The sequence below is a fragment of the Biomphalaria glabrata genome, chromosome 14 (genome assembly GCF_947242115.1).
Source record: "Biomphalaria glabrata chromosome 14, xgBioGlab47.1, whole genome shotgun sequence".
In the NCBI taxonomy this organism is placed as follows: Eukaryota; Metazoa; Mollusca; class Gastropoda; family Planorbidae; genus Biomphalaria; species Biomphalaria glabrata.
The window spans coordinates 32,285,148-32,310,309 of NC_074724.1; the positions used below are offsets into that span (position 1 = coordinate 32,285,148).

At 38.3% G+C, this 25,162-nt stretch overlaps 1 long non-coding RNA gene across 10 annotated transcripts in view; it reads right to left on the reverse strand.

The window, feature by feature from the left end:
* Positions 1 to 25,162, reverse strand: part of LOC106073339 (uncharacterized) — a 314,185-nt gene that overhangs the window by 81,645 nt on the left and 207,378 nt on the right. For all 10 annotated transcript variants that reach the window (XR_008774787.1, XR_008774790.1, XR_008774791.1 and 7 more), the window contains 2 exons: positions 13,472 to 13,592; positions 1,088 to 1,835 (listed from right to left, as the gene is read on the reverse strand). This is a non-coding gene — a long non-coding RNA (uncharacterized LOC106073339). The remainder of the gene's footprint in view (positions 1 to 1,087; positions 1,836 to 13,471; positions 13,593 to 25,162) is intronic.

Here is a 25,162-nt window from a genome sequence, read left to right on the forward strand (position 1 = left end):
CCTTTTAATGAGTATGTAGTATCGATACCTATAAGATTTGTAAAGTAAGTGGAAGCCAAGTGCTGGTATGAGTAGTTTTAGTAAAACATGGTCTACAACTAAATCTTTGATCATTAAGTGAACAAGTTAAATGAGAAAAAACTCTAGCCGATGTGGGTCCGTTTCTTGGCAAGCAAATTCAAATCAATGAGCATTTAATTTTTACCCATTCAACTCTCTGCGTTAGATGTGACAAATGCACAGGTCGCAACTGGGTTAGCGTACTATGCGTAGTCATGTGAAACTCTGCACTCATCCTTAATCTTCGGAATCGAAGACATTGGCATTAGACATAATTTTAAAAAATGAGGTACAGCAATATGAGTATATTAATAGACAAAACCAATGAGTGGTCAGACCATTATCAACTAGAGTTGAGAGTAACAAGCATATTGTGGTGGGGGTTGATAGGAGAAAGGGCGTGGGAGGGGGGGGTTAACTTAAAGATTAATAGTAACACGGAGATGATTGAGGGGAGGGGGTCCATATTTTACTAGTGAACTATGTTACATAATCATTATAATATATTTAATCCTATAATCATTACATGGTGGACAAATAGGTCTTTGGGTGTATGTTTTCCATTTTGAATGTTTCACATTTCTTAGAAGATAAAGGCTATTTTAATTGTATTCATGTTACAAAGTGTATATCAAGTCACACTGTCTGTCTGTCTGGTACAATTCTTGTACACGTTATTTCTCCCACTTTGCATTCACGGATTAACTCCAATTATTATTCATTGTCGATAACAACATATATGAGTCCACCAACGAATAACCGGGTAGTTTATTAATTAGTGCTAATTAATTTTGTTTTAGATTTTATATGGAAAGAGGGACATAAATCTTGCAGCATTTAGAGATACGCCAGTAATTGTGGTTCTTTCCCTTACATACGTTTTTATTTGTCTATTAAAACAAAATCATTCCTCCCCCCTAAGTGTCTCACGTGTATAGTTGTTTTAAATTGCGGTTTGAGAAACCAACATTAACATAAGATTTGGGGGGGGGGACGGGGTTAAGTCCTAAGATGAATGTAATCTCACCTGAGATAGCCGTCACCACGTGTCTGACAGCCAGGCTTTACACCGTCAGGTGGTTCTTTCTGTCTTGGGTTGTCTGTTTCTTTTCTTTTTTTTTTTTTTAAATAAACTTTTTGAGTTAAAGAGTTCATCCTCCGTTAGGATCCAGAAATACGAAGACGAAGAATCAACTAAAAAATGCGGAGTGTGGATCTCCATGCCAATGAGAATACAGCATAAAGCCAGCGAGACTGCAATTGTGTTTCTGTAATGTGGCCACTAGCTCTACTGTCACAGTTTGTTTCATTGTTTAGTGTGATTATCCTTTTTAATGCATCGTCTGCTTTGGTTGGTATTCAACCATAGTATGCACCTTTATTTCTCAAAGACTTATCTAGGGGATACCTCAACGTCTTGTTGCTTGGAGATGTGTGCCTTCCCTTTGATCACTTCCGGTGGCTTTGTTTTGTTGGGTTTTTTTTTTGTATAACTTTTCGATTTTAGATTTCTCACTGCTGCAGTCACCTGTACCTTCGTCATTTAATATAGTCGTGAAGGCGTATGACGCTTCAATGTAGGACATTCCAACTGGGAATATGTAATATAGGACACTTCAGTGTAGGACATTTCAATGCAGGACACTTCAATATTGGACACTTGTGTAGGGCATTTCAATGAAGAACACTTCAAAATAGGATATTTTAATGCAGGACATATGTAGGACATTTTACTGTAGGATACGTCTATGCATGAAGCTCCATTTCTATATCACCTGTTGAAGACACAAGATTTAAAATCAGGCCTGCAGTTTAAAAAAAAAATATTTGTTACTTTTGCTACATCTGCTTTACTTTTGAGGTTAATGAAGACTTTCCAAGTCAATAAAAAGCCCTAACGGAAAAAAGCCCACCCCTCTCGGGCTACGGTCTTTTCAAGTGAGGCCGTTCAAAGAGAATGAGGCTTGTGAACTAGACCATTAGTAGCAGTGCATATGTTGGCTGACTTCACAGCGTTTGGAGTTCAGAAAAAACTTTTATGGGAAAAGTCAGACATAACACCGGGACTTCTTATAGTCTTTTAAGTCTGACTTTAAAAAAAAAAAAAAAGCAGCTTTTACTGATGTTCGATTTTGTTAAACTCGAGCTTACTGCAATGTTCTAAATATTTTGTTTTTCAGTTACGTGGTTATAAAATAGTCCAAGATTTTATTTTCTTACTCAAAGCTCATAAGTCTAACAGCGGTACATATATTATTATAAGATCAGGGGTGTCATGAGCATTTCCGAATGTAGAAACATGTAACTAAGAGCTGCTAGAGAATCAGACATGCATTATTAATACAAACAATGGGAATGTACTATACAGTATCTGTTTCATTTGCCGATAAAACCCAACGGCCATATACCAATAAAAAAGGCAAACTTATCTACAAAGAAATGGTAGAGATTTGAATGAATACGAAATGCTTAATTAAAACTATGATATTACTATTAGTAAATGAAAAAAAAATGTTTTTCATAAAAGAACAGATTATAATACCGTATAAAAAAACTTTATATCCAATGTAATATATGATTATTGAAATATATATTGTTTACTCATCTGCTGTAGGCTTCAACGATCTCGAGTCATTTTTTGTTTGTTTTATTTTGTTTTATGTTTTATTTTGTTTCCAAATTGGAGTGTGAATTTTTATATATATATTTTTTTTTATGAAAACATGTTTTATTGAATGCGTCTAACTGTGCTGAATCCAAATAAATTGATACAAATACGAGTCGATTGCTTAGTACTATTTATAGTAACATGTGTAATGCTGGGGTGATGATGAGTTTGTAGTTTTAGTCTTGGAAGTAGTGAGTTAAAGTTGGCAGTTATATCGTAATCACTCAACCGTAAAAAATGTTTTTTTTTTTCCTTTCTCTTATTAGAGTGTGTTTTACCAGAATTAACTTCTGGGTTTGTAGGTCAGTCATTTCGACATGTAGGTCAAAACAAGAATTAGGTCATCATTAGCTTAAAGGTCTTCTTTGTCAACCGTTCTTGTCTCTTGTTTCTTGCTCGCTGAGACTCTCAAACCAGAAGATTCGCTTAAATATGTTGTTGGTGTTGGTTTTGTGTGTGTGTGTACATCCTCATTAGTGTTCAGCCAACTCGTGCGCAAGACTCATCGTGTGTCTGTGCATGTGTGTGTGTGTGTGTGTAAATCACCTCACATCCCCCCTCACACTCAACAGTAAAAAAAAAAAAAGGATCACTGCAGAGTCAACAATGCGTGACCAATTCTCTCATCAAAATTACAGTAATTACCTCGTCAATGTATACCAGAGTTTACATCTCTCCTTGACCCCCCCCCCCATCCTCCCTCTGCCTGTATATTTTTTTTCTTGAAGTATTGATCTTTGACCGCGTAGAATTAATGAAACCAATGGATGAACTACGTCTGTCAGTATGCAAGCAGCCTTAGAACCTGGCGGGGTAGGAACTATTTGAAGCAAACAAGCGAGCAGACACAGCCCACGTGACATTCCGGTCATTTAAAACACAACCGTTTCTGTATCAAGGAAGCAGAAATGAAATTCGATTTTAAGTTTCTACTTTTTCATGAGCTAAATCTCTTACTTCCATATTTAGTTCATTTCTAGGGGACATTGTTCGTTCGTCGCTTTGACTCGTTCATTGTTTTATATTTGTTCTTTATCCTGCTATCACCCCCCCTCCCCCTCTTTTTTTTTGTTTTGTTTACGGTAAATGCACTTTTAAACGAGAAAGGAGGGAGGGGGGCAACTGGGTAGGTGAAGACAATGTAGTTTTAAACTAGAATAACTCTATCTCAATCTTGTATTGTCATAATTTCTAATCAAATCTGATAAGAATAAAGAAAACTAGTTGCATTTTTCGTTTCCTTTACCTAGCAGAAATTTTGGGAACTTTGACAATGAAACACTTAGTGGATCGGTCCTAACTTTGGAAGAAGTGTGGCATCTCTTGTTGGACTAATGGAAACATCACAGTTGGAAACTAAATGATCATCAAGTGGGAAATAAGTCCGCGGCTGAGAAGCAAACTTTCTATTAGATCTTTAAAAAAAAAACCCAGACATTTTAGCAACGGCTGGAGAATGCCTAAAAGAATGGGGGGGGGGGTGCGGGCATGTCTGATGGACAGACCCTTTTTTTTACGATATGCGACCCGTTGTAATAGCTAAGAGATTGAATGCTACGTATAAACATTTTTTTTTTAATATTGCAAAGGTGAGTCACTTTTTAGGTTTTTAAACCCATTTATTTTAATTTGAAATTATTTGCTATTACAAGAAAAAAAAAAGAACATGAGTTTATTTATTTTCATATGTTTTGGATGTTCCTTCAGAAAATTATTTCATCTTAATCCAAACATCACACGGGGGGAGGATGGCACGGTTCAAATCAAGGACCATTGAGATGACAGTCCAGAGCGCATAGCACACGACCAGGCAGCTATTCACTACGCCTAGTTTATTAGATATATGAAAAGCCAGTTATACAAAATGCTAATGTCGATATTGAAATCTAGCTACATTCGCAATAAATTGTTAAATAATTTATGCAAATTTATACTACCGAATACGTGATGTAAAATGCAAAGTATAATATATTATTCTGTGCCCGGTTAAACACGTTGCAACCTGCGAACATTTAAAAAAAAAAACAAAATTGTACAACGGTATATTGTATATTATAATTAAGTATAAGACTAGCCCATAGGCATAATAACACAAAGCTGGTTTTAATATCGAAGGAATACTCTGCAGTACGAAGGACATTCAACATAAGACTGATATCCAGTTAATGAACCGTGCAGTCAGTCTATTGAAAAAATCTCGGCTGACATTTCCTGCCCACTTCATGAAACAATGTCAGGGGACACTGAACTATATTCCATCTAAACTCCCCTTAGGGTTGATCGCAATGTACTCTATAAAGCCTGAAGGCTAGCTGTGTATGTTGCAGTCTAGGCAAAGAGTTGGTCAATTCATGAACTGGGGACTGACTCTCCTAGTGCAGAACCTCTAGGCGTTCTGGCACATCTTATGCTAAGTGTAACAACACCATATTTCAATAAGCATAACCAACAGCCACCAAATTGCAAGTTTCCTTTACAAGAAAGAAATAATGTTAAGAAACAAAGACTACATTACACATTTTTTAATACTAAAGAATATTTGTTTCGTAAAAATAACAAATAACGTATAATTAGGCTATTCATTTTTTTCTATAAAGCCCATTCCTACTTTATGAAGCCGCTGAGGAGCGGTTACTTTGCTCTACATTGGCGGTATAGATCCTGACATTGGTGGTATAGATCCTGACATTGGTGGTATAGATCCTGACATTGGTGGTATAGATCCTGACATTGGTGGTATAGATCCTGACATTGGCGGTAGAGATCCTGACATTAGTGGTATAGATCCTGACATTAGTGGTATAGATCCTGACATTAGTGGTATAGATCCTGACATTGGTGGTATAGATCCTGACATTGGCGGTAGAGATCCTGACATTGGTGGTATAGATCCTGACATTGGTGGTATAGATCCTGACATAGCAACATTAAAAAACAATAGTCTGGACTAGAATACTGGATCTAGATAGATTGCATAGAAGATTATAGCTTGGTGATAGGCTTAGAGATCCAGACTTACGAGAGGGTGCGCAAAATGTTGCTGAGCGTCTATTGATTTAATGAACTCTTTAATGAATACATGCGGGAATACCCGCTGACGTATGTATGTGTTCAAGATAGAGATGGTCTAGACCTCTAGACCAAATGTGATTTTAAGAAGAATATATTTAAAAAAAAACATAACGGTCAAATCAGAATTTTCCCTGTGTGGCCAATTAGCTAATAATTCTTTTCCCAAAAATATACATAAACTGTCAAATTTCTAGGAAAAACGTAAGCGCCGTTTTCGAGATCCGTGTCCGCCCAGTTGTTTTTTGTTTGTTTGTTGGGTGTGTGTGTGTGTTTTTTGTTTTTTTTTGGTATCCCATGAAGAATTGGCAAACGAATAAGAATTGTTTAAAAAAAAAAAAAAAAAAAAAGCACTTCATTAAAATAAAGAGTATCTGAGGTACAAAGACTGAATGAATGAAATTGAAATGAAAAGATTACATAGAGAATAGGCGTTATGTAAAAAGACTACAAGAGAATGAATAACTTAAGTAGAAACGACTGCAATAGAATAGCCGCTAAGTGAAAAGACTGCGATAGAATAGCCGCTAAGTGAAAAGACTGCAATAGAAAAGCCGCTAAGTGAAAAGACTGCAATAGAAAAGCCGCTAAGTGAAAAGACTGCAATAAAAAAGCCGCTAAGTGAAAAGACTGCAATAGAAAAGCCGCTAAGTGAAAAGACTGCAATAAAAAAGCCGCTAAGTGAAAAGACTGCAATAGAATAGCCGCTAAGTGAAAAGACTGCAATAGAATAGCCGCTAAGTGAAAAGACTGCAATAGAATAGCCGCTAAGTGAAAAGACTGCAATAGAATAGCCGCTAAGTGAAAAGACTGCAATAGAATAGCCGCTAAGTGAAAAGACTGCCACAGAATGGCCGCTAAGTGAAAAGACTGCAATAGAATAGCCGCTAAGTGAAAAGACTGCAATAGAATAGCCGCTAAGTGAAAAGACTGCCACAGAATGGCCGCTAAGTGAAAAGACTGCAATAGAATAGCCGCTAAGTGAAAAGACTGCCACAGAATGGCCGCTAAGTAAAAAAAAAAAAAAGACTACATTACAATCGAGATTTTGCCCAGCTGTTAAAAGTGCACGGGCGCAAGACGGTACGGTGCAGAATGGAAGATGCTAGGCGTGGGAAAACATCTTGCCGGTGTGATCAGTGTCAAATCTACCCTCTTACATACACTACTAGATGCTAGGGTTATGGATTAGGGGAGGTGGGGGGGGGGAGGGACGCCTGGGGGGGTAGGGGGAGAGGAGGGGAAGTATGAATAGTTTGGGTAACAAGACGAGACCAAAAAAATAATAAAATGGGGGGGGGGGGGGAGAGGGAGGCATTGGAGGCTGGGGTTGCTTAAGAGTTACGTAGTTTGGATAATGGGGGGGGGGGGGGGGGGGCAAAGGTAAAAAAAAAATATACCTCATGGAACGGATGGAGAAAACAAGCAAGAGATGGGGTGAGGAGGGAGGGGGGGGGGTATCTGGTAAAGGTGAACATATTGGATGGGCTGAGAGTGAGAGAGTGAGAGAGAGAGAGAGAGAGAGTGAGAGAGAGAGAGAGAGAGAGAGAGAGAGAGAGAGAGAGAGAGTGAGAGAGAGAGAGAGAGAGAGAGAGAGAGAGATTCCCCCCTTCTGATAGAATGTCTGGGAGAAATATTTTCGAGATGTTTTCTTCCCCCCGTTTAAATGCGCGTGAGTGGGCGCCGTTTTGCGCACGTGTGTGTGTGTGTGTATGTAACGACCGTCTAGACATCTCTTGTTGCCGCCAACATTTACCATTGGCTACTTCAGTCAGACGGCGCAATTCGTGTTTCCTCCTTAAGACTGGCAATAAGTCACTGGTCAATTTCTTCTCCTCCATCGGGCAGCATTTTGTATTCTACCAATGTCTTAGAGAGCACAATGGTTTTTTTTTTTTTGTTTTTTTTTTTACTTTTGTTCTAAGGGGCAGATAACTTTGTTAATATAATTAAAAAACAACAACATAGATTTGCTGCCCTTGTCGACTCATTTCAATGGCATTTTCACGACGAGTGCTGCACATTCGAGTGGCATGCGCTTCTGACTGTCGTCTGAATAGACCCGGGTTTGAACCTTGTCCGACCCAATTTAGTCTGAAACGTAGTCACGTCAATTTGTTTTCATTGATCTTTCAATTTAGTATCATATTTGTTACCGAATGCGAGAATAATCGACAAGTAAAATACCCATATAGCATTTTGTGCTAAAGACGCAGTGATAGAAAGAGAGACTAGAGAAATTTTAAAGAAAAGAATAGAGAGAAAGAGAAAGAGAGAACAAGCGAAACACATCAAAAAATACTTAAAAAAAAAAAGAATTTTATATTAAAATAGAAAACTATCAACAAATAAATGTTAAATTGTACTAACTTATTTATATATAAACACATTTTAAAAAAAAAATATAAAAATGTAGAAAAAAAATGGGAAGACAAAATAACTAAAAACATTAAATTATCTCCCTTAGTTGAGTACTGCTCTACTTGTGTTATATTTAGACTTGCGAGGATGTACATAACCTTTGTATGTCAAGAGAAACTAATGTGTCAGAAATGTTTCAGAATACACAAAGTTCATGTAGGGGTATGTTTGCTTCACAAATGTTTTTTTTTTTTTTAAAGACGAAAAGTCACAGGTAAAAACAAAAACAAATTTCCTTTAAATATTTTATGTTTATAATTATAAAAACATACACGAATAAATACAAGATCAGAATGAATCTGGGCTATCAGACTGGTTGTCAGCGTGGTTGATATATGTCAAGAGTTGGAGTTGACCACTCATTGTAGTCAGGGTCAGAAACTCCGTGAGACCAGGTCAAGCTTTATCAATAGATGCCACGTAGACAGTAGCCGCAGAAGCGTGCACCGAGGTCCTTCCAAGAAACATTTCAAACAAACATTTCTGGTCTCTATTAGCAGAACGCACCAGCCTCAAAGAGTGGTGACCCAGCAAACGAAATGACCATCTGTCAGCGCGAAGGACCGTGGGCAATGTGACCGGGTTGAGTCATATGACACCCTTTCGTCCAGTTTGTTATCTCACATCCCCCCCCCCCACACACACACCTCACCAACACGCAATCCACCCTCAAAGCAAACAAAACGAAATCTCTTTCTGAAAATGGGGGGTGGGGACGGCAAGTCTGGACCATGGTCATAGTGCCCTTTATTTGTGTGTCTGTCGTAACATTATCACGGACATCTTCAGGGGCGATGACCGAGTGGCAGAGAAAGAAGCACAAAACACCTTCCCCCCTAACTAATGACCAGGGGCGTTTCTTTATTTTTTTATCTTCAGCTCTGTTGTTCAAACCGAGTTCAAATTTATGGACCTACACATCTCTATTGAAGTAGTTCACAGAATTCTAAAGCAAGAATAGACTCTTTCTATGTCTAGAACTCCACATCTAAAACTGTCCATTCGAAGATTGGTCCCATCACTGACCATACAGATGTGAACAATGGAGTCTTTCTAGGTCTAGAACTCCAATTCTTAACAGTCCATTCGAAGATTGGTCACATCACTGACCATACAGATGTGCACAATATAGTCTTTCTAGGTCTAGAACTCTACATCTAAACAGTCCATTCGAAGATTGGTCAAATCACTGACCATACAGATGTATATAAGCACCCAATGTGCATGTCCCCCCGCGTTTGTGTGCACTGGAGACCTGGAAAGTTTAGGAAATATTTCTCCACACGCAATGTACTCATTACGGATGACTGACTATCGATTCCTTTTTTTTTTTTTTTTTAGGTCAGTGCTTTTTACGTTTGTTGTTACGCCTAATGAGTATGTCGAAAAGGATTCTGAACTTAACACAAAGAGTCAGCCTCGATTAAAACTCTCCAGACGCATCTCCACAGACACACGAAACAAAACACATTACAACGTAGAAAATCTTTAGGGAGCAGCATAAGATGACCTCACTGCCACAAAACTGACCTCAGCGAGCAGGCGCCCAATGGAAATACATTAAAGGCAGCATATACAATGGAATATATTGTAAGTCAGGGAGACCCAGGGCCGGATTTAAGTACGTGGAATCCCTTAGAATGCTAGGACAAATTTGTACAAATGCTGCTTTTTCCCTAGTGCTATTAGAGCACGGAATGGATTGCCTGAATCAGCCGGGAAGACCAACGACCTGGCAGAATTTAAGTCATTGATTAACATGCATGACTAGATTGAGCTAGGGACGCGGGTATGACGTAATAATCATATTTTAGAAGTAACGTCTGTATTTTATAAGATAAGATTAGGTTGTAGAGGTCCCCAACCTTTAATGAAAATAATCTCAAAACACAGTTATGACACAGGAGTATGTTGTTTTTTTTTTTTTTTTTTTTGTTTTTTACATGTTTCGGATGTTCCTTCAGAGTTGAAGATAGTTTACTTCCTAGTCCAAACCTCCCGCAGGACGACATGGGATGGGAGAGGGCAGGGTTTGAACCCTCGACCGTCGATAAATCCGAACGACAGTCCAGCGCGCAAACCGCACGGCCAGGAAGCCATGACGCTTAGGACGTAATCATCTTCTTTTTTGAAGTAACGTCTGTATTATATAAGAAGTGTAAATTTTGTCCAGTTTTCCTTCTTTTTTTTTTTTTCAAATTGATATATGCATATCTATCTATAGCCTTCTTGAGGACCCCCGGTCATGGGGTCCCAGGAGTTTCCTTTTACTACAAAATATAATAGACAAGAACCAGATGAAGCAGGCCTAGTTTTCTGAAGCCTCCAACTTGAAAATGAGAACGCAGATCTACCAAGTCTAAAACTCGTCATGTGGGCTCAGTGCAAGATGAAGGCAAAAACAAACCAAACACCACGAGCGAGGGCATGAAATCAAAGGAGATAAAAGTAAGCAAAGAAACGCATTCAGCGAAGCAATGGACACGCCAGTGCAGCCAGCGTCCAGTTGTTATCTGCTGACGTGGAAAGCCAATCCACCATCAGTTAGTCCATCTCACCAAACAGGAGAGGCCTGTCGTCTGCTGGGCTCAAAAAGCCGTGGCGCGCTTTTGTGCTTTCCCCTTTCCCTTCGGGTAAAGTTGTTGACACCCCGTCGTCCCGTGTCAGGGATTTCACCTCCCCCACCCCCCCGTCTCTCTTCCCTCGCTCGGTGTTAGAAGGAAAGAACATAAAACGGGGGGGGGGGGCGGTAAGGTGCTGGTGAGAAAGCCGCGATACAGACAATGGCGGGAGAATTTTTTTTTTAACCCCCTCATCCCTCCTCCTCGTCCAGACAGTCTCGCTCGCGCCAGACGCACGAGGCGACGTCACCAACCAATATCGCGCTACCGTTTCGAATCGACAAAACTGACCAGATTTTTGTGTTCAATATCGCTTCACACGCTCACAACACCTGAATCCTTAAATATTATTTTCTTTTTTTTTTTTTACACTCGCGCATTTTCATAAGCAGACGTGCGATTACAGGTACTGAAGAATATGAGCACCGCACACACGGTTAAGGGCAAGGGGTGGGTCAGCGGCTAACGGTCAGCCGTATTTGGCCGAATCAGAGCCAACAAAAGAACTGACCACTGAGGTGAGCTGGACAGCAATGGAAGCCCCGCCTCAAATCGTTGGCTGAAAGAAGCGGAGGGTGCGATGCGGTGAGCGGGGGGAAAAAATTCGGCACCTACACCGCACGTGACCCAGCAGACGTATTACATGACATCATGTCAGCCATATTGAAAGAGAAATAACGGTAAAACCTTGAAACTGACTAGTCCGAAAAATTAATGATTTCCTTTTTAAACTCGGACAATATCCTTCTCGATTTGTCCAACCAACGACAGGTAAAAAAAAACAAACTGTTTTGTTGTAAGTTTCTCGATAATACGTAGATCTAGATCTAGCACTGACAGGATTGGAAAGGCGAGCAACGGGCAGGAATATGGCCTACACGGGGTACGGACGTTAAACAACATCCGTTATACCGAATACGAAACCTTTGCTACTAACATTGCTCTTTCAAAAGGCTTTATAATACTTATGTATATAATTGGACACAATATTATGTAAATTTATTAAAACTATAAAGACGAACTCAATGACAGAAACCTGTTTCTAAAAATAGAACAAGATGCCGCCATAGAATGTTTTTATTTTGTTATAACTGAAACAATACTCAAAGTGTCTCAAAAGTTAAAAAAAAACAAACAACTGAGTCAATTTCATAAATAAACGTTAATTTTAAAATGAAATCATGTCATACAAACATTGTGAAGTTTTCTTATTTTTAGATTTATGTATCACACTGCTAACAGCCAATAGCGTGTCCACGCCATCTTTATCTTATAAAATATGCTTATTTGGTATGGTAGGTCAATTTGTGTCATGTCTGCGTTGTTCAGTCCATTCGTGTATGACTACAATGACCAGGTCCCCAGATATGTCGTACAGACATGTCATCACGTCCAACGTCCGAAATTTTATCACATTATTTACGTGGAGGCTACTTCATGACCTCATTGATTAAAACGCTATCGATCTATTTATAGCTTTATTTATGTGCTTTAAGGGGAAACAACTGTACAGAGAACACAAAGAACACAAAACACTAAACGTTTAGGTCTCGCGGCCTTCTTCGACTACAAACGATAAAGACTGGACCTAATACTGCCATATATTGGTGTCTTCATCTTTAAATAATATATAACTATTATAATAATATGTATAAAGTACGATTTCTATGCAATGAAGTAAAACACAATATGGCTTTCGAAACACAGGATAGTGGGTGAATTTTATCTTCTCAATAGGACATGCAAACATGCAATGAGATTCGTTCGTATTCTAAAAGTTTGTGTAAGTCTTACAAATACTGAGTCTATTTCTCCCATCGTTCACAATTCATCAAGTTCAGCCATTGATTTGTTTCGCTCTAGTTTTTCCTTCCTTCTTTTTTTTTTAAAGTTTAAAAACTCTACCAAGACGTTTTACGTAAAGGGATGGGGGGTGGTGGAGGAGAGGCGAGTGGAGTGTTGCTAAGGACTCTTCAAATTTAATCTCTAACTAAAATAGTTTCTAGACTTGAGACAAGAGAGTGGACTAGTGTGTGTGGGTGTGTGTGGGGGGGGGGGGGGAAGCTGTTGATGAACAACTGTGTAAAAAAACATGGGCGGGTTTGTCGGGAGATCTGTTTGAGAGAAATATACTCCCACATACAAAGATATAATATGAGGTTACTTTCGTTAAGAAGTTATCATAGGGATATTATCATTAATTGAAATACCATGTGTAAAGAAACATAATTCTTCTGTATCTTAATTCCTAAAGTTCTTTACTAATATATTTTCCAACAGTCTTGAGAAGCTTTAAAGAAAACAAACAACAACAACAACAAAATTATATCTAAATGAAAATGTGGGTATTTAAATTAAAAAAAAAATACCCCTACACATTTTAATATCGATTTTTTTTTAAAATAACATTTGCTGTTATGGAAGTGAGATGAAAGCCAGTCAATTCAAACACTTTTTGATGTTACTAGCGTGTTTGCAGGGGTTCACCAACAATTCTAAATTTCACTTCACAGTCTTCATATTGTGACCATATGCCCTCGTACACAGTGAAGATAAATAGTCAGCAGATTTATCAGTACATGCTGACAATGAAGAGACCAAACAATGACCACAATAAAATACGTGCACCTACCTGTTACTGCTACGGACAAACATTTGGAGCCTGATAGTTAAGACTTTTTTTTTTCCTGGTCAAAATGAATATCCTCGTGTTCCAACTAGACGTCTGCTTTAAGTCTGTTGTCATGGTGATTCTAAGGAAGATATAATTTAATACAACATTAGGAACACAATACATCTTTTTTTTTCTTTTTCTTTTTAAATATATTTCGAAAAAAAACAACATTTTCAGTGGTCAGTTCTTTAAGGCTAAATCAAGGAGACATTGAGGAAGAAATCTACATTTATAAATGAATTTTTACAAAAATGTGTAAGTAAATACTAACATGGGTGACATCACAGTTTGAGAATAGCGAAACAAAAATATTTTGTTAACGTGTTTAGATGAGTTTGTCATTTTAGCTCTCGTGCTTTGTGTTTGTAATGTTATCACAGCCTATATTTTGTTTGTTAACAACTTTCTAAATAAAATTAGTATTATTAATGTTGGCATGTACTTTTCAAATCAATCATTTCTTATTCTGAGTCTCACTTTTTGTCACTGTCTAGTTCCTAATAAACATTCTATCTCTTTTTGTTCTCACTTTTGATTCATTTATTCATACATTTCTATACTAGTGAGAATGAATAAGACAAATAAGAACTAATAATAAAATGTACAAGACTTATTAGGAATGATAAGATTAACAAGAACTAAAAATATTTTTGTAAAGAATAATAAAAATAATAAAAAAATGTTTTAAAATCTTTTTTTCCCCCTCAAATTTCATCCTATCTACTGCAAATACATTTTATGGAGACGCACCGTTTTAAATATTATCGCGACACATTCTAGATTTGTTTCTTTTTAATTTTTTTTAATGCAACACTTTGAAAATAGTATACACATAGTAAATACATATTATTAGCCGGACAGATTGGCCTGTATTAGATGTGGGGAATTATCTAGGTCGAAAATGAGTTTGCGTGGCCATGTGAAACACTGCACTCATTCCTTAATCTTCGGAATCGAAGTCATTCCCATTCATTGTTATACTATACTAATAAAACGGTATAAACTTTTTTTTAGTATAAAGGATCCATAAATAATCCATAAATAGCAAACTTTTTTGGCGTAACCGGTGTGCAGAATACTGATAAGCCAATTAGTTGATTAAACCTTATTGCTGTGTTTCCCTGTTCCATTTCAGAGCTGGAAAACGCAAACGGTATTTTAAACAAAATAAAAGTGTAAACAAAAGAGCAGATAACTCAGATGAACTAAAGTATTTCCCCTAATGGCCAGTCACTCCGTTATAATGTTTTACAATAATGGAATTGTAGTGATAACTATTATTTATTTTGTAATCTTATATTATATTTGTAAAATACCACCGACTTACTCGGTTATATTTTAAAAAAGATGTATTGAACATTGCAATGATTACTTATTTTATTTTATTTTTTTTTTATCTTGTACCGGTATGTGTAAAATACTACTGACTGACAAACTCATTGATTACGAAACCTCTTAAACTGTCGTAAGGATTCACGAGAATTTGCATACATATACTCATTTTACTGTTGCAGCCTTTGGACATTATAGATAGTGAAAAATCGCAGGCTTTCTATCAAATATTTGTATTTTATTTTCGGTCTATACATAAAGCACTAAAAATGTCACACAAATTCCGAATTTTGAAAGCAATTTTTATTTCTTTTCTCTTAAGTCTAGTATCAGTATATAAAACATGAATTGTATAGTCCATCTATGGCACTGGCATGATGGAGATTCATCACAGGGAAACTGAATTTACTGTAGAACTCCTTAGTAAAATTCTTATCTATTGTCATTATTATGTCCGTACTAACGTTCACCATATATAATCACATCCATACACAATCACACAGATATCTAGTGTTTAAAAACAACAACTACATATGTGGGGAGGTGGGATGGGAGGGGGGGGGGAGGAACATGACCCGGGTGCAAGGAGGGAAGCAAAGCCTAATGCTATAATAACTAGGTCTGTGTCTCTGGTAAGACTGACAACCACGCACCCCCCCCCCCCCCCCGCGACACAAAGCCCTGTCCGTTGCATCAGTATATTTCAGATGGAATCAATAAGATTATCTCCCCTACTATGTTACTGTCGCGCAATGAAATATTCACACACATCCTATTTCCGGAAGAGACATTCACTCCCCCCCCCCCTTTACTGTCCGCTAAAAAGCTGGCTGACAACCCCCCCCCCTCTTTTTTATATAATTTAAACACTCGCACAGTTCTCCCCCCTCCCCTCCCCTTTTTTTCTCCTGATCATCTTATGAGCACAATAGACTTGGACATACTCTTTTCATGCTATGTCATGTCAATGTCAGATTGAAAGTTTAAGTCTCAGAGCTCTATCACTGCTCAACAGTCGCTTGGTCCAGTCTACGCTAGATTTACGACAGTCTTAGCCTCTTGATGTAGCCACCGAATAGCCTCTGTAGCACAGTATACGTCGATAACACGAAGTGTACACTATATCTTTAAACACTGCTATGGTAGTAAAGTGAGTTTTTAACTTCTTTAGCAAACACCTTCACAATAAACAAAACATGGTACCAATAGTAGAGAGAACGAGTCAGACACAGAGCGGGTGTCACGTGAGTTGTGTACACGTCATCTATACATGTCAGCGACTTCTCTACTTCCGGCTTGGGGCTTAAGGAAAAAAATTCGCAGACAAAAAAAAAATTCGCTTATTTACTCCTGAAAGGATTATTATAAGTACGTTTTCTGAGTGTCACGTGACTAAAGTGTCAGTGCTGACACACACACACACTCACACCATTCTTTATCCAACATGTTTGGAAACACTCACTCTTTACTTACGGAATATAAATTTAACAATACAGCATAATGTATTTAAAAAAATAAACAGTAACGAAAGGAATATATAAATTAAAACCTGACACTGAAAAGCCAACGGCATCTCTTATGTAGCCAGTGTCATGTACGTGTCATTTGATGACATTTAGACAACCCTCCGACGGGCACCGAATGACATTACCTTACTTTTATCCCCCCCCCCGTTTTTTTTTCCACCGCTCTAGTCTCCTCAACCATTACTCCACCACAACTCCACCTACTCCATCGGCCGGGATTTCACTTTATTTCAGTACTCCACTCCCCCACCGCCAACCCACCCCCCCGGCCCCAGCGACGCACACGACTATCCGATGGAATCGATCCAATTCCACTCAGCGTCCACAGACCATCGCGTCGACTGAAATACTTTCCCCCCACCCCCTTTTTTTTTCTCTCCCCCCCCCAGTTGAAAAGACGAGAACGCGTATACCAGTCTCATTATGTAACAACCCAAAAAGTATCAAAAGCTGGTCGCGGGAGATGTTCTACCCCCGCATTAGTTCCAGAGTTAGAGCTAGCCTCCTGGAACTTAAAAGTATGAAGTCATTTACAACTTGCAAGAAATGGATGTTAACAAACAAACACCGGCGTGTCCAGACCTGAGGTCTCAGTGCAATGATCCTGTGATGACAGGGGGGGGGGAGTACTGATGAATAAGGCTGATGTCCTTCAAAACAGATGGTCAACTTGATGTGACCACGGAAGTGCGGTCCAGTTGAGATAGTCTGAAAACAAAAATCACTTTATAAAAGAAAGAGAAAACACCACACGAGTAGATCCACGTACATGTCAAAGTGATGTCATGTCCCGCAGTCATCTAATATGTCAAAACTAATAACATAAGCAGCTGTTATTGACACCAATATATAGTCCACGTAGCAACATTTCAGTCAGGGAAGACAAAACAACAACAAAATCTGTACATTAAATTAATACAACATATATCGTTAGTGGTACACATGTCTTTAAAAGGAAGTTGAACGAGTCTAGTAGGCCACAGAGACAGATGACCTATATATCATCTGCCCCATATATCACAAGGTTTGAAAGGGGAACTTCACTTTTTTTTACTAGTAACAAAGACGACCAAACGTAACTATTTTTTACAAAGCTAATATTTATGAACTGACTCCGTCTGTCTGTCTGTCAGAAATGGTGTACACGTTTTATTTCTTCCACCTCCCATTCTGTGATCAAGTTTTGCAACAAATTATTTAAAGTCGATAACGACACGTGAATCAATGAAAAAAAATACCCACTAGTTAATCAATTAGGGGTAATTCATTAATTTAGTTACTATAAAAAAGGGGGAGTGATACAATATGTCTGGTGTTGAAACAGGAAGTGATACAATATATCTGGTGTTGAAACAGAAACTGATACAATATATCTGGTGTTGAAACAGGAATTGATACAATATGTCTGGTGTTGAAACAGGAAGTGATACTATATGTCTGGTGTTGAAACAGGAATTGATACAATATATCTGGTGTTGAATCGGGAAGTGATACAATATGTCTGGTGTTGAATCGGGAAGTGATACAATATGTCTGGTGTTGAATCGGGAAGTGATACAATATGTCTGGTGTTGAACCGAGGTCGAGGTATGTCGGATTCGAATCTCGGTGAAGATTTTGATTTGAACTTAGGACGCTGATGAGTCCACCTAACTCTACAAGTACCTGACACTGGTTTGGATAAATAAAGGTGGTTGGTCGTTGTGCTGGTCATAATACGACACCCTCGTTAATCGTCAGACATGGCCATAGAAACATATGACCTTTATATCATCTGCCCTATAGATCGTAAAGTCTGTCAGGGGGGATCTATATTGAAACACTGTGGAAATTTGGGAATAAACATGTATTTTTCATTTAACTATGGATTCCGTGTTTAATTTCAACCTTGTGACATTTGAGATTATACGTAGGCCTACATGGGAGACTGCACGAGACTTAAGTGTTGAGACACATGGAGACACAAATAAATAACACTTTTGTCTTGTGTCACAGGTGATAGAGGACGTCCTCGCTTAGAAAACTACCTGGATGTTTTAGTACCGTTACATCTCGTCTTCTGCTCATTCCTGAGCACCCATCCATACCCCTCTCTCTCTCTTCTCATTCCCCCCCCCCCCCCCATCACACACTCCTTTATGATATCTACCAATCGATCGTTCACCTAGCCGTGATTTCCCCAGGTCTGAAAGACACGAGGATTGTAGAGGGCGGGACGAGGAAACGAGGCAAGTGAGGATGTGAGCCTGAAAAAAAAAAGAGACAAAAGGAAGTAATGGGGGAGGAGGAGGGAGGGTGTCTCTGCCGATGACAGTGTCAGTAAAATAAAAAATTAAAAAAAATACAATAAAATCGATACCAATTGTTCGTTCAGTCCTGACTTGAAAGTCGTCCTACGTTAGTGCCGTATATAGGAAGGTGGGGCGGGGAGATGAAGGAAGTCTAAGAGCGCTGGGAGAGAGATGAAATGCATAGATAGAGAGACGGGTGAAATAAAGAAATGATTCTTTTAAGTACAAGCCTGAAAGAATTTTTTAAAACAATCTTAGAGGTATATAAAAAAAAAAAAAAAAAGATCTCTGAGACAGACTCTTGACTCGCGAGTTTTGACCCATGACGGACTTAGTTTTAGGGTGAACACTTAATGTAGACAATTCAGGAATTGGCACTATCGAAAGTGTTACATATACATCTCCTTGACCAGCGGTCACCGGCCTATTATGTCCATAGCGGTTCGAAATATATATACATAAAAAGTGGCTCGCGGCAGAGGTATTCAAAGTCATAATCAAATAGAGTAATCAGTCAGCAAAGTCAGTCAGTCTGTTAGTTAGCACCAGATGTTTGGTAAGTCTCGATCTGTCTTAAGTTGCCCCCTCCAGACCCTTTAAAATTGAATGCAATACGCCTCTGTTTCCTTTTTTATTTTTTGTTTGTTTGGGGGGGGGGAGGTATCCAGATAATCCAGTTAAGACGTTTCATATTTTTCACTTCATAAAGTTGAAATAAGAGTTTACACTGTAATTACCTCATGTTAATATGAATTCAGAGTAGTTAACTGAATTTTATCACTTGGCTGCCTGGTCGTGCGGTTTGCACGCTGGACTGTCGTTCGGACTTATCGATGGTCCCGGGTTCAAACCCTGCCCGCTCCCATCCCCCGCCGTCCTGCGGGAGGTTTGGACTAGGAACTAATTATCTTCAACTCTGAAGGAACATCCGAAATAAGTAAAACATTTTACAAACATTTATTATTAGTATTATGTCGAAAGACCAAACAATAGTGGCGCCCCTGACCCTCACATCCGTCACATCTCAATGCTCTCCCTTTTCTCGGTGGACGTGATGATCTTTAATACTGAAGGCACATTCAGTACCTCAATCACAAGACTATTTCTTGCAACGTATTCAAACAAGTGGAAACCAAAATAATGATGATAATAAGTTATAACAATAATAAATAAATACATTAAATAATTAATACACTATCGTCATCAATATAATGAAGTATAAAAGAGATATGCCAAATTCTTAAAAAAAAATAAAATTACAAAGTTAGTTTTATTTTTCTCATTTAAAAACAAGCTAGTAAGGAAAGAATAGCAAAACGTTGCTTTAAAAATAACTTGTAAAAAAACAAAGCAAAAACAAAGTACCAATGCCTTCATCAACAGTTTTACAAGAGAAAGATTTAAAAAAAAAATTGTGATAAAAAAGGAAACTGTTTCACTAAACCCAGACACCTAAAAATAAACTTGAAATGTTTCAACTTTTCGCAAAATTTCAATCCTGACTTTTTACTGTTGAAAGCACTTCCTAGTGCTTCTTTTTAAGGATTCGACTTTATAGTTTTGTTTCCATTGAAACAAACTATATCAGCAAATTATTTTAAGCCACAAATTCTGATTTCTATTATTCAATACGTGTTCTTGGCAAGTAATAAAGTTTAAAAAAAATATATTTTATGTTGAAATAATTGAGTCAACTAAACATACATATTTCATTTGCCATTGGAAAAAAAATAAAATTGGTCGGTATCGGGATGGAACCCAGGACATTTGCGTTACTAGTAAAAGATCCTTAACCGCTTAACTAACCGGCCATGCTGCATACACCAAAACATACGCATAGATCCTGTTTCTAGATCTATGAATAAAATCTAATTAAATCGAAAATAAAACAGCCGTCATTTCTTTCCCTTCTATTTCATATATAGTAAAAAAATAATAATCTTATAATCAATGTAAAGTAATCAACTAAAGTAATTCTTTTCGAAATGGCACTAAATGTGTTGTCCCGTGGTGTCTCTGTCAGCTACCAATAGGATCGTCAGTCCCTTCACTAACAAACAAACAAATAAAAAAAAATTGGCCAGTAAGTGAACATATTGACTACACTTAATATGTATGAACACATCTAAGACCAATCAAACAATTCGGTTTTGAACGTCACTCTCGTCACTTCTCGTCACGTACATCAGAAAAAGTCTTCCTTCAAAACAAAAGAACCAACTGAACAGCGCATGTACAACTAGCAAAGCAAAGCAAAAAAAAAAAATAATAAAAATGTGTAAAACAAAGCTTATACATGAGAAACAACCGCACACATGTGGGCATATTATCTCAGTAATGCAAGATTTATATCCCTTCTTCTATATAAAAAACATTAATTACACTAATTAATTCATTGTTTTTCTTTATTGATTCATGTTTTGTTAGGGACACTGAATTATTGTACAAAGTTTCAACTTGATCCGAGAATGGGAAGTGGGAGACAGACAAAGCTTTGTAAAAAAAAAAAAAAGTTTGACGATTCGATTTTTATCTATGTACATTCGATATCATATTTTTCTCGTATTACATATCAATAAATAACTGGAGAAGCACCATTTGTAAAATTACTTAATTTAAAGGCAAACCTTGACAGAAGACTAAAAAGTAAAGAAGTAATAATTCATAGAACTCTGAACCATAACTTACAACACAAAAATAAAATGTAAATAAAATGCTTAGAAAGACACATTTCTTATCCCATATACTGGGACTAATTTGTACAAGAGCCCTTTAGTTCCCTAGCATCATTAGAGCATGAAAAGGGGTTGCCTAAATCAGCCATAAAAAAAAATAACTTGTTATAGTCAATATGCACGATTAGATTAGCGCATGGATTCTACTATAAGGAGCATCTGCCACTTGATAAGATATAAGATCAGAGTAAAGTTATAGAGGGATTCTCAAACACTGCTAAACTAACGTATTTCTAATCTCAAGAAGGTTGCAGTTGGGACGTGTCTATAGTGTTGAGAGCAGCTGGTCAAAGTGAATATTGACTTCAAGTCATTCTACAACAGGCACAACCCCATCCCTTTTTTTTTTTAAAGAATTACAATAATTGGTGTATGTGTTTCTATGTTTTCAGGAAGCCAAGGTAGAGGGGGGAGGGGTGTCTATTCACGAGTGACTCTTTGATGACTTGACCAATAGTACCCCTCATTCATGCACCCCAACAGATCAACCTCCAGAGCCTCAGGGGATTACGGGGTTAATCTGGAGATGCATCATATGTTGGGAAACGTTTTATCCCTCCCCCTCCCTCCCAGCCCGTATGCTCCTTGCACTGACCAATGGATCAGAAACGACCCTCGGGTCCCTCACAACCGTCAACAGCACTCAGTCAGTGCAAACATTTCCATCTCGCTAGCGCCCCCCAGCCCCCCCCCCCCCCCTCCCCACTTCAGACTATCATAATCATCATCTCTCGCACTCCCTCTATTATGTGGACGCTGCAATTCTAAAGTCGGATCTACCATTGAAGCGGCCTGGGAATACTAAGCAACCATCTTGCATATTTAGTCGAATCTGTGTGTACGGGTGTTGTTGTTGGTTTTTTTTTTTTTTTTTGTACCAGCACTATTGGTAAGTAATAGTGCTATATGAGATTCACGCTGATAAAAACGCGTTCACGTTTTATAGACGGTCCAGAGAATTGAGACTTTTTGTGTGTGTTTATATGACGACTATGTAATTTCAGCCCAATCCTGTCAGAGGACGCTCGAGGGCTTGAATTCAGTGCGCTATTGTTTAGTAATTTTAAGGTCAAAGTTACTATTTTCTTCCTCGTTTCCTTAGTCTGTTGGGGCATCACACAAGATCTGCTGACAGTCTTTCTCCATTCCTGCCTTTTGCCTTCTTTTAATCACAGGTGTGTCCATTCTTTTATGTTGTCTTCCCACATCGCTTTCTCTGTCTGGGGGGGGGGGGTATCTCTGCGACATTATTTCAGTCCAAACCAAAAAAGGGTGCATCAGTATATTACAGTTATTATTGTTCCCCTCTTCTCTTACAAGTTACGCTACAATTTGTTTGAAATTGCTTTTTTATAGATACAACAGCATCTTTCATTCTTACAGCACGCTCACTGCGCTTGGTCCAATTTCTTTAGTGGACCTGTGTCTGTGATTGGGGGGGGGGGGGAAGGGGGTATATGGGAGAAGGTTTCCGTGTTGCCTTTAGACACGCAGCAAACACAACTCTGTTCGAGTCGGGATTCGAACTCAAGTCCCCTTGATAGTTGGTCAAGCGGTTTATGGTCCTCATCGACACAATTCCCCCCAGTATAAAAAAAAAAAAAGAACTTTGTTGTGGTTACATTCATGAATGCAATGACATTGTGAAATAACCAGCAAGAATGATAATAAACCAGCTTCCGAAAAATATATGACATCACATTTGTAGGGGAAGAAAAAAACAGTGTGTAATGTTACACACTTAGTTAGCAAGTTAGCAAAGCGCCGCACCATAGTCAACAGACTTTGAACGTGACATTTAATGACGTCACGGACAGTGGGGTTTACCTCGCTAATGTTATAATACTATTTAGTTGGTATTGGGACATCATGGTGACAAGATTGTATTGAGAACAGAGACTCGAACTGTGGCCTTGACTTATTAAACTTCGTACAAAGTTATTCAACGGTCTGGACTTTACTTTGGATACTTATTTACTTAATAATCTTGTCTTCTGAAGGAACGTCTGTAATTTATACGTACAGAGAAGATCAATGCCCATTATATCTTGAAGCACCAGGTCAGTTGTATCCGTCACGTGACCAAAGAAATGCTAGATCCAATAAATAAGTTATGTAGTTTAAAATACAAAAGTTGTCTGCAAAGGGAGACCAGAACCAAGGAAAAGAGAGGGGGGGGGAGAGGAGGGGAAATAAACCGGAAGCATTGGTTACCATGACGACCTAACAATCTGTAAGTGCCCTTACCAGCATCCAAAGCCTCACCCATCCCCGGGGCAACGATCAGGTAATGATCCGTTGATGCAACCTGAAATGGGAGACGCAATAAAAAGAAATCCTGGACTTTTAATTTATTTAAAGGGGGGAGGGGGAGGGCGCGACACGGATTGAAAAAAAAAAAGAAAAAGGGGGAGGGGGCAAGGGTGACTGCTTTAAATTACATCCAGCACTTCGGCCGGTCGCTTCGGCTCAATACCGTGACGTCATCGACCAGTGCTGGACAAACGAAACCAACACCATAAGCATGAACTATACACAGGCCCATGGTCGGATAAAATAAACTGGACATCATGGGCGTAGCCAGGGGGGGGTTCTTGGGGTTCAAACCCCCCCCGAAATGAAATCCCCCCCCCCCTGTGGGGGGGGGGGAGTCGGAATTAAGTGACTGATTTTTTGCTTTGATTTTGTTTATTTTAGGTGAGATTTTAATACTAAACCATCACTTGCCCTAGCACAACCAAAGGGGTTTTGAGTTTAAAACCCCCTACCAGGGGGGTTCGAGTTTAAAAACCCCTACCAGGGGGGTTCGAGTTTAAAAACCCCTACCAGGGGGGTTCGAGTTTAAAACCCCTACCTGAGCGGTTCGAGTTTAAAACCCCCTACTAGGGGTTTTGAGTTTGAAACCCCCTACCTGGGGTTTTTGCAGTTAACTCCCCCTCTTCTATAGAACAAAACAAAAAAAAATGCAAACGAAAATCCCCTAATTCCAAGAGCACAGTTAAGGGAAATTTTGATTTTAAAACCCCGTCTAAAATTTACGATAAACCCCCTCTTTAATATAAAAAGAGCTAATTACGCACTCAAAATGTTATGAGCGTAGCTAAATGGGTTTTGACTCAGTTTTGAGTTTTGAAGGTAAAAAATACCTCTTTTTAATAATAAAAAAAAAGCAAATTATACACTAAAAATGTTATGAGTGTAGTCTATGGGGTTTTGAGTTTAAACTCCCCTCCAGTGGAGTTTGAAGCTAAAAAGTACCTCTTCAATATAAATAAAAGAAAATTACTCACTCTAAAATATATGAGCGTAGTCAAAGGGGTTTTGAGTTTAAACCCCCCGCCATCTTCAGTGTAAGAAAAAAAGAAAAATTACGCACTCAAAATGCTATGAGCGTTGCCGAAAGGGGTTTTGAGTTTAAACCCCCATTCAGAGGGGTTTGGTGCTAAAAATACATCTTCAATATAAAAAAAAAGCAAATTACACACTAAAATTATTTGAGCGTAGCCAAGCCAATCGGGGGTTTTGAGTTTCTTCTACAGATGGCTTTTTTTTAAAGTTTAAAACCCCTCCAGATGGTTTTAAGTCTAAGATCCCCCTACAGAGCATTTTGAGGTGGAAAACCCCCAACAGAAGATTTTGACGATAAATCTTCTCTTTTCGATATAAAATCTAAAGCAAACTACAGTCACTTAATTCCAAGAGCGTATTCAAGAGAGGTTACACATTTTTACCAGTGGCAGGGCTCCATTAATAAACTGCAGTGAA